This window comes from Physella acuta, unplaced genomic scaffold (assembly GCF_028476545.2).
Source record: "Physella acuta isolate Inbredline_101_S28 unplaced genomic scaffold, ASM2847654v3 ptg000648l, whole genome shotgun sequence".
NCBI classification, from domain to species: Eukaryota; Metazoa; Mollusca; class Gastropoda; family Physidae; genus Physella; species Physella acuta.
In genome coordinates this window covers 387,501-396,077 of record NW_026732167.1, presented here as the reverse complement: position 1 = coordinate 396,077, position 8,577 = coordinate 387,501, and the positions used below count along the sequence as shown (strand labels likewise).

Here is an 8,577-nt window from a genome sequence, read left to right as displayed (position 1 = left end):
AAATCTTCCATAGCATCTGGATCATCTAGAGTTTTTGCGTCAAATTCTTTAACAGTTAATAACCAGTCTCGATTTTCTGTTGTCGTGTATTGTCCAAGCCTAATAATCAATTCATCCAGAATATCTGGATCCTCAATAGTTCTTGAATTGCTTTTCACTTTGACTGTATTCTGAACATTTATATCTAGTAACGAGTTATCAATTCTACCTGACTCTTCTAGGCCTGACTTAAGCTCAGTTTTAGTGCCCTCTTCGTACAATGGAGGCATTTTTAAGGGTAGTGTGGTTGAAGAAACAGATAAGAAAGAGGCAGAAAAACCGCTGGTACCAAATATCCAGCACGAGTCTAAACCCAAACGTTTAAAAAAATTTTGGAAGGTACTTATCTTTTTGGACATGTAGACTGTTTCCTTGTGTTGTTAATCCAAACTCGTTCCGGTTGAAGAAGCTCGCTGTTGTGTTGAGTTAAGAAAGCTGTACACCAGTACACTCCGTCATGAGTAAACCGATATACTGTCTTCCTGTCCTCGACCCGCGCTCCACCAGTTGTGAGGGTGGGGATTTTTAAGAAACGGTAACGAATGAATCCAATAACACACAGTTCAAGTTCCAAATACAAAGTTCTTTATTAAAATTATAAATCACTTTCTTATCTAACTAGCCTGTTACATACTATCTACTACTACTACTACTACTACTAACTCTACTAACACGCCCTTCCATGACCAATCCTACCACTATCTACATTCTAACTATTCTCTACATAACTACGTCTGCTCCATTCTACAACCTAACACCTTCTGCCCTCGCTAGCTAATCATCATCTCCTAACTATCTACATTCTCGGCCGTCTCTGACCGCTACCTAACAACTCCTGGCCTATCGCTCTACTGCCCCACGCCTCAGTGGTCAGCTGACCGTCCCACGTGACCGGTCAGCCCTGTGCGCCCATTGGCCTCTCTAACCAACCAACTAGGCCTATAGTCTGTTTCTGCTAACCTATATCTGCTAAACATGTCTGACGTAAGCTTGCGTCATCACAAGGCCCTAAGCATTTAACTTAACAGCCAATCATCTATTAATTAATCATTCTATTTCTCAAATTTTTTTTGAAAACTTAAGCGAAGCTAGGCAGTATACCTAGTATTTGTATAAATAAATAAATCAAATGTCCACAGTATAGCGCCTCTTACACTGATGAGATTAGACATCCAATGTTTGATGGTAAAGAAATTCACATCGAGGCAACTGTTAAAACAACGGACAGCAGGTTATAACGGCTATTTTAAAAAGGAATGTACATATTATTTAGCAAAAATAAAAATTTGAATTCTAAATGACATTGTCATGCCTTAGTAGGCTAGTTTACAAAACAGTTTACGTTAATTGCCTTAAGTAACAAGCTATTAATTAATCGGTATCTAGGCATACCATTGAACTTTTTAAGATTTTTCAAACGTGTATAATCCTCTTAATTGCCTAAACGTCTAAAAAAAAGTTAACCAAATCTCTGTCTAGATTGACTATTGAACTGTGTGAAAAACAAAACTGTCTTGTGGACATCGAATTTCAAGCCGATATTCGTTTTAACACTAGGACACTCGTCATGAATTATAAGAGAAACTTACAATTTGGACAAGCAACTACAAGAGAGGGAATACCATTGACATCCGAAGGTCCAATTCAAATAAAAATAGTAATAAACCCCCAAGAATTCAAGGTGATGTCAAAGTGTGCACTTTGTGATTTGGATTTATAAATTTAACTTTAGTTATTTTTTTTTTCGAGCCTAAACTTAAGATTATACTACGTAATTGATTTTTTTAAAAATTATAATTCCCTAGATCTATCTCAACAACACATCGTATACTTTTACAACAGTGGTTAGATTGACAAAGTTATGGTATATAAGGATTCGTGGGACGCCTCAAATTAATTGGATCTTGTATTCAGTAAGAGATTAACTTAGTTAATTTATGTATTAAAACATAATAACAACAAACGTGAATATATGCATTTCAAAATATTACTCAATCATACACACTCACACACACACATATGTATATATATATATATATATATATATATATATATATATATATATATATATATATATATATATATATATATATATATATATATATATATATATATAATTTCACGGACAAAAGATACCAGAACAAAATATATTAGGACAAATGATACCATGTACAATAGATCTCAGACAAAATATCTCAGAGAAAATATTTCACAGTAAAATTTTAATAGTGTATTGGATGATTTTAGTTTATCTGAACATTGCGATCGGATGAAAGGTGTATTAATGCATTATAGACAGACAAACAGACATATACACACACATACATTGCTTTATATATATATATATATATATATATATATATATATATATATATATATATATATATATATATATATATATATATATACATATATATATATATATACATATATATATATATATATATATATATATATATATATATATATATATATATATATATATATATATATATATATATATATATATATATATAAATTCTGTTTCAGTACAAGCGACCAGTAAGTATATAATATAAAGGAAAAGTTCATTAACGCAGCAACACTTGCTGTCCATTTAAATTTTTTACAATGTACTACATAATTTTATATATTTTTTGTTTATTTTTTATATATATATATATATATATATATATATATATATATATATATATATATATATATATATATATATATATATATATATATATATATATATATATATATATATATATATATATATATATATATATATATATATATATATATTCTTGTCACTTCAATACACTCATGCATTCCACACACATGACATAGCAACAGACACACACATACACACACACACGAATAATCATTTAAGAAAACATACACGATCACTAAGTGTATCAGAGGTATACAAACATAATTCTAAATTGTCTTTTGATATTGGTTTTAGCCAAGAATGGTTCGCTTTAACCAACAACTTGACGACAAAAGGATCATAATAACTGGCACTCCTACTGAATCGTGAGTTCTAACACATCACAGTTTCAAAGTTAAATCGTTATTTGTCTATGCAAGCCCTAATATATGACAGGAGGTGGGTGGGAAGGGGGATATAATCATTAAATACCTCTTTGGACTATTATAGAGTCGTGCGTCAGTGCAATCTTTTCAACTCCTATCCTCAATCTAACAAAATAATGATAATCAACTTATACATTTTATTAAATGAAAAAATAATCATCGAACCATTTGAAAACTTAATACGGATAAATACACATACAAAACAGCGCAACAAAATATCCATTCAAGTTCACAACGAAACCTAAAAGAAAAATGATAATTAAAAGTCAAAAAGAAAAAACATTAAAAGAAAATACATAAATAATAGCCGTTATCAGCTAAACGTTGCTCCAGGCATTTTGTAATACCATGCTCAAATGTTAACGCTAATTCACATACATGTGTTCATTTACAAAATGTTTTAAGGACAATACAAGTAAATTACATAATAATATGCTCAAAACAGCAATAACACACGATTCTAAAATTTCATATTTTCATATTCTCATCACCTTCTATTCCTCGATGTCACCTCTTGTTATACAAGTACTCCTACTATCAGAGTCAAACCATTAAACAGAAAACCGCTTATTCATACTTTCCCTCTCCTTATGAGCAACAACACCATACGATAAAATTAAAATATTTTTAAAAATCAGAATAGCATCATGTATGACTATATTGCTTTCTACACAATAAAAGCAAACAAATGCAAAATTGAACATTAACATAAACATAAACAATGAACATAAACTGGGTTTGATCACCGCTAATCTTTCTCGAATAATATTATATAACACTACGGGGGATGGCAACTCGGAATATAGACACAATTTTAATCAATTTTTATTTACTAAAACTTTTGAAAATAGAATAGAATCTTGTAGAAAAATAGTATTGGGCAACAAGTGAACCCCAAATAATCTGTGTATAATAGTGCGGAATATTATTGGTACTTTATAAATTCACATGCGTTTTTTTGAGAAATCTGAAATAGCAAAAATTACTACTTCCGTTCAACGGAAATTACTCAAAATTCGGAAGAAGACAGATAATTAAATCTTTTACTTACATGTGAAATTTCATTTATCTATTTGAAATAGTACTCAAGTTATAGGCTTTTGAAAAATTAAAAGTAGAAAAAGTGCCACTTCCAGTTTTTTGAGAAATCGGAAATAGCGTAAATTACTTCTTCCGGTCTTATTTTTTTTTCAAATTTCGTACATCTTCCTGTAATAGTAGTCAAGTTATAGGCTTTTCAAACACCAAAAGTAGAAAAAGTTCCACTTCTGGTTACCTGAAATAGCTGAAAAGTTGATACAGAACTAAAAATTTGATATAATACTTGTATATGATATTTCATCAACCTTGCTGTAGCGCTACTCAAGTATCGTGTTCACACACACACACACACACACACACACACACACACACACACACACACACACACACGGACAGAAATGCGAAGCCCGTTTTCTTTTTTACTCGATTACGCATAGAACGCTGAAACTTTGATAAATCTGCATAAATTTTTTTTTTTGCCCGATTAAAATAAGTCCCTTATACTCCGTTAGGATGTAGTATTGAGGTTTCGTGTGTTTCTTTGCACGATTACAATACTTCCTCTATACGAAAAAGTTAAAATCATAGAGTGTGTAATAGAACATTATACAAATACAACATACTCTATGTGTACTAGAAAAATAGTAACCCTTTCAATGACGTAGATCTAGAACAATTTAGTTTCGATTTGTTCAGCTTTGGTCACAGCTTCATTGTGAGTCGATAGGGAAAACTCGCAGCGACGCTTTAGATTTTTTTTTTTTGGCGTGCATAAGTGAAAATTTAAAAAAATTATTCTCTCCCGGAGCATTTAATCATATACTAGAACACCTGTTATCCTTGGAAAACTTTGTGTTTCGACGATCATCCATAAATGACGTCCCGCTTGGCGACTTGTATGATATGAAAATATATAAATAAAGTATTTGCAAACAAACTCTGCATGCAGACCACTTATAAGATTAGACAAATAAACTCAGTGTGAATGTAAGTGTCTTTATTACCAAGTATCGATGGAGTCATTATTATTGTGTATTTTTTACACATGAAATTTTTAATTTTATATTTTTACTTCAGAATCAATTACTTCATTTTATTGTGTGTACTTTTCCGGGAAAGTCGCGGTATAAGGTTTTAAATTTTGAGAAAATAAAGTATTATTCTAAACTTTCATAATTAAAGGGATGTTACTATAAATGAATATATAAATAAATTAAGTATAGTCTTTAAATAAATACGTGGAAATTTGTGGAAATAGAACATTATTCTCTACTTTTTACTGTTCTAAATTCAACGTTAGTACAATATAGATTCATATTCTTCAGAGGCCTTTAAACTGAAATGTACTCTCTTCCAACTCCATAATGTAATTAAAAACGCATTTATATATACAAATTAGAAAAAAAAAACAACCTGAAAGCGTATTAAGTGGTCGTTGATATATAAGGGAGGTAAACGAATTTAATGTGAATGTATTATAACAATTTTGTATTTTCTGAAGAGAGGTTGCATGTGACGTCACGAATAAGTCCTCTTGTAAACAACCGCCATTTTAGGTCTACACAAAAATCAAAATGGTGATCTGCAGTGTGATATGTTGTTGTACTCGAAATGGAAATTCGAAAGAATTTCTTTACGTCGACTGCAAAAATTATATTATACCAATCAGCAAGAGAGCGTAGACGCAATTAATTTTCTGCGATTATTTATCTAGTTGGTGTGATGTAAACAACTTTACCAGCATGCGAATTTATAATTTAGTTTCGTTTCGACACGATGTTTCAATCAGGTAAGGACAGAAAATCATAAACATCATTTTAATTATTAAATTAACATAGATCTAGCTAGAGCTAGATTCTAGATCTAACTAAACTTTAAATTATCTAGGCCTACTCTAGCCTTGAGGTATGACCTATATTTTTAAAATTAGTATTAGCTTCTACAAATTTAAATAGGTAAAGAAGAAAAAGTAGGCAATTTTTTTTAAATTTGTATCTGATAGCCTACATAGTATAAAATTATTTATAAATATGCACTACTACTTGATTTAGTAATTAGGCTACTAAAAGTGCCTTTATCATATTACATATTAGTAGTACTACTAGATCTAGTCAGACGATGTTACAAGTAAGCACATTATTGTAAAATCTAGTATGTTTTAGTTGTCATATTTCTACTATTTGGCTAAGTTTATTGTTAGGTAAACCCACTATTCATGACTAATCTTTATTTGTTTGTTATTTCATTTCACCAAGTAGATTTGAAAACTTCCAACGATGAAAACAAGCATCAACTAGGCTCCCTCTCTTTTCCTTTGAAAATGATCATATTGCTTTGCGAAAAGTAATCAGTTGAAAGACACACAATTAAACGATTAAACGAATATCAAGTGCAGCTGTAATCAGGCAATCAACACTTCCCAATTGGATATGGGTGTAGGTAATACAAGCACATATTCTATTCCGATGTCATCAGACCCTCAACACTTCCCAATTGGATATGGGTGTAGGTAATGCAAGCAAGTATTTAATGCCGATTTCATCAGACCCTCAACACTTCCCAATTGGATATGGGTGTAGGTAATACAAGCAATGTATTCAATGCCGCTCTCATCAGACCCTCAACACTTCCCAATTGGATATGCGTGTAGGTAATACAAGCAAATATTCAATGCCGATGTCATCAGACCCTCAACACTTCCCAATTGGAATGGGTGTAGGTAATACAAGCAAATATTCAATGCCGATGTCATCAGACCCTCAACACTTCCCAATTGGATATGGGTGTAGGTAATACAAGCAAATATTCTATTGCCGATGTCATCAGACCCTCAACACTTCCCAATTGGATATGGGTGTTGGTAATACAAGCAAATATTCAATGCCGATGTCATCAGACCCTCAACACTTCCCAATTGGATATGGGTGTAGGTAATACAAGCAAGTATTCAATGCCGCTCTCATCAGACCCTCAACACTTCCCAATATGATATGGGTGTAGGTAATACATGCAAATATTCAATGCTGATGTCATCAGACCCTCAACACTTCCCAATTGGATATGGGTGTAGGTAATACAAGCAAGTATTCAATGCTGTTGTCATCAGACCCTCAACACTTCCCAATTGGATATGGGTGTAGGTAACACAAGCAAATATTCTATGCTGATGTCATCAGACCCTCAACACTTCCCAATTGGATATGGGTGTAGGTAATACAAGCAAATATTCTTTGCCGATGTCATCAGACCCTCAACACTTCCCAATTGGATATGGGTGTAGGTAATACAAGCAAATATTCTTTGCCGATGTCATCAGACCCTCAACACTTCCCAATTGGATATCAGATGTTAAAATGAAGATGATGGCACACAAGCTGTTACTACCAGCAATTGATATATAACATAAGCCGGTGGCTGGATTTTGTGATGATAATTGAGCAAAGGGAGGTAAAAGAACTAGATGTGAATGTACCATAACAATTTTGCATTTTCTGATGAGATATTGCATACATACAAGTTATTAAGTAATGACAGGACTGTTTCTTTGCAGTTAAAAGTTATGTTTCATTTAATTTTTAACACTAGAGATCAGAGACTTTTCACAATAGATATTGCCTGTGTATATTGTAAGAGAGAGAGAAAAAAAGATCAGGATTTATTATGCGACTAGAGATTTTTGTTTTTTAACTGCTCTATTTAGAACTAAGTGTAACTAATGTAGAGTTGTTGTTGTTTTTGTGTCAAATTTTACAAAAACTATATTGGCATCTTACAAAGACTACATTTAAGTGCTGTTTTTTTAACGGCCGCATTTGCTTTATAGCTTTTAACTTGTGATATGAATCCTATTATTTCTTTTTTTCTTACCGATATTTTGTAACCTGTCCTTAATCTAATCGATATTACCAACGTGATTGTAAGAATTTGATGAATAACGTTGCAAACTCTCAGCCCCCAAAAATGGACTCATTAATTTGTTTTATATTTTGCTGTTATTTTTTTATTAGTACTAATAATTGTACCGTCTTATGTAATAGAGTTCAGCAAATGAGTGGATCTAAGTAAACGATTCTACCGGAAATGTGATAATGTACTGATAACCCAATAAAAGAATAAGGTGTATATTTAATACAAATATTTATAAATAAATAAATAAATAAATATATATATATATATATATATATATATATATATATATATATATATATATATATATATATATATATATATATATATATATATATATATATATATATATATATATATATATACAAAGCATGTCTTCGTGTCCTGTATGGAAATCCAACGCCGGAACGGATCGGATTCATCTTTCCTACATTGGTGCATTTTAACACTTGAAGTGTTTGCGCGCATCATCTCGCTAAATTCAGTGAAAATTTTGAAAAAATCAACTTT

General features: G+C 31.4%; 1 long non-coding RNA gene across 1 annotated transcript in view; it reads left to right on the top strand.

The window, feature by feature from the left end:
- The first annotated feature begins 2,990 nt into the window (after positions 1 to 2,990).
- The window catches only part of LOC131948569 (uncharacterized), a 7,390-nt gene continuing 1,803 nt past the window's right edge, over positions 2,991 to 8,577 (top strand). Inside the window, exon 1 of the long non-coding RNA XR_009388022.1 lies at positions 2,991 to 3,060. This is a non-coding gene — a long non-coding RNA (uncharacterized LOC131948569). The remainder of the gene's footprint in view (positions 3,061 to 8,577) is intronic.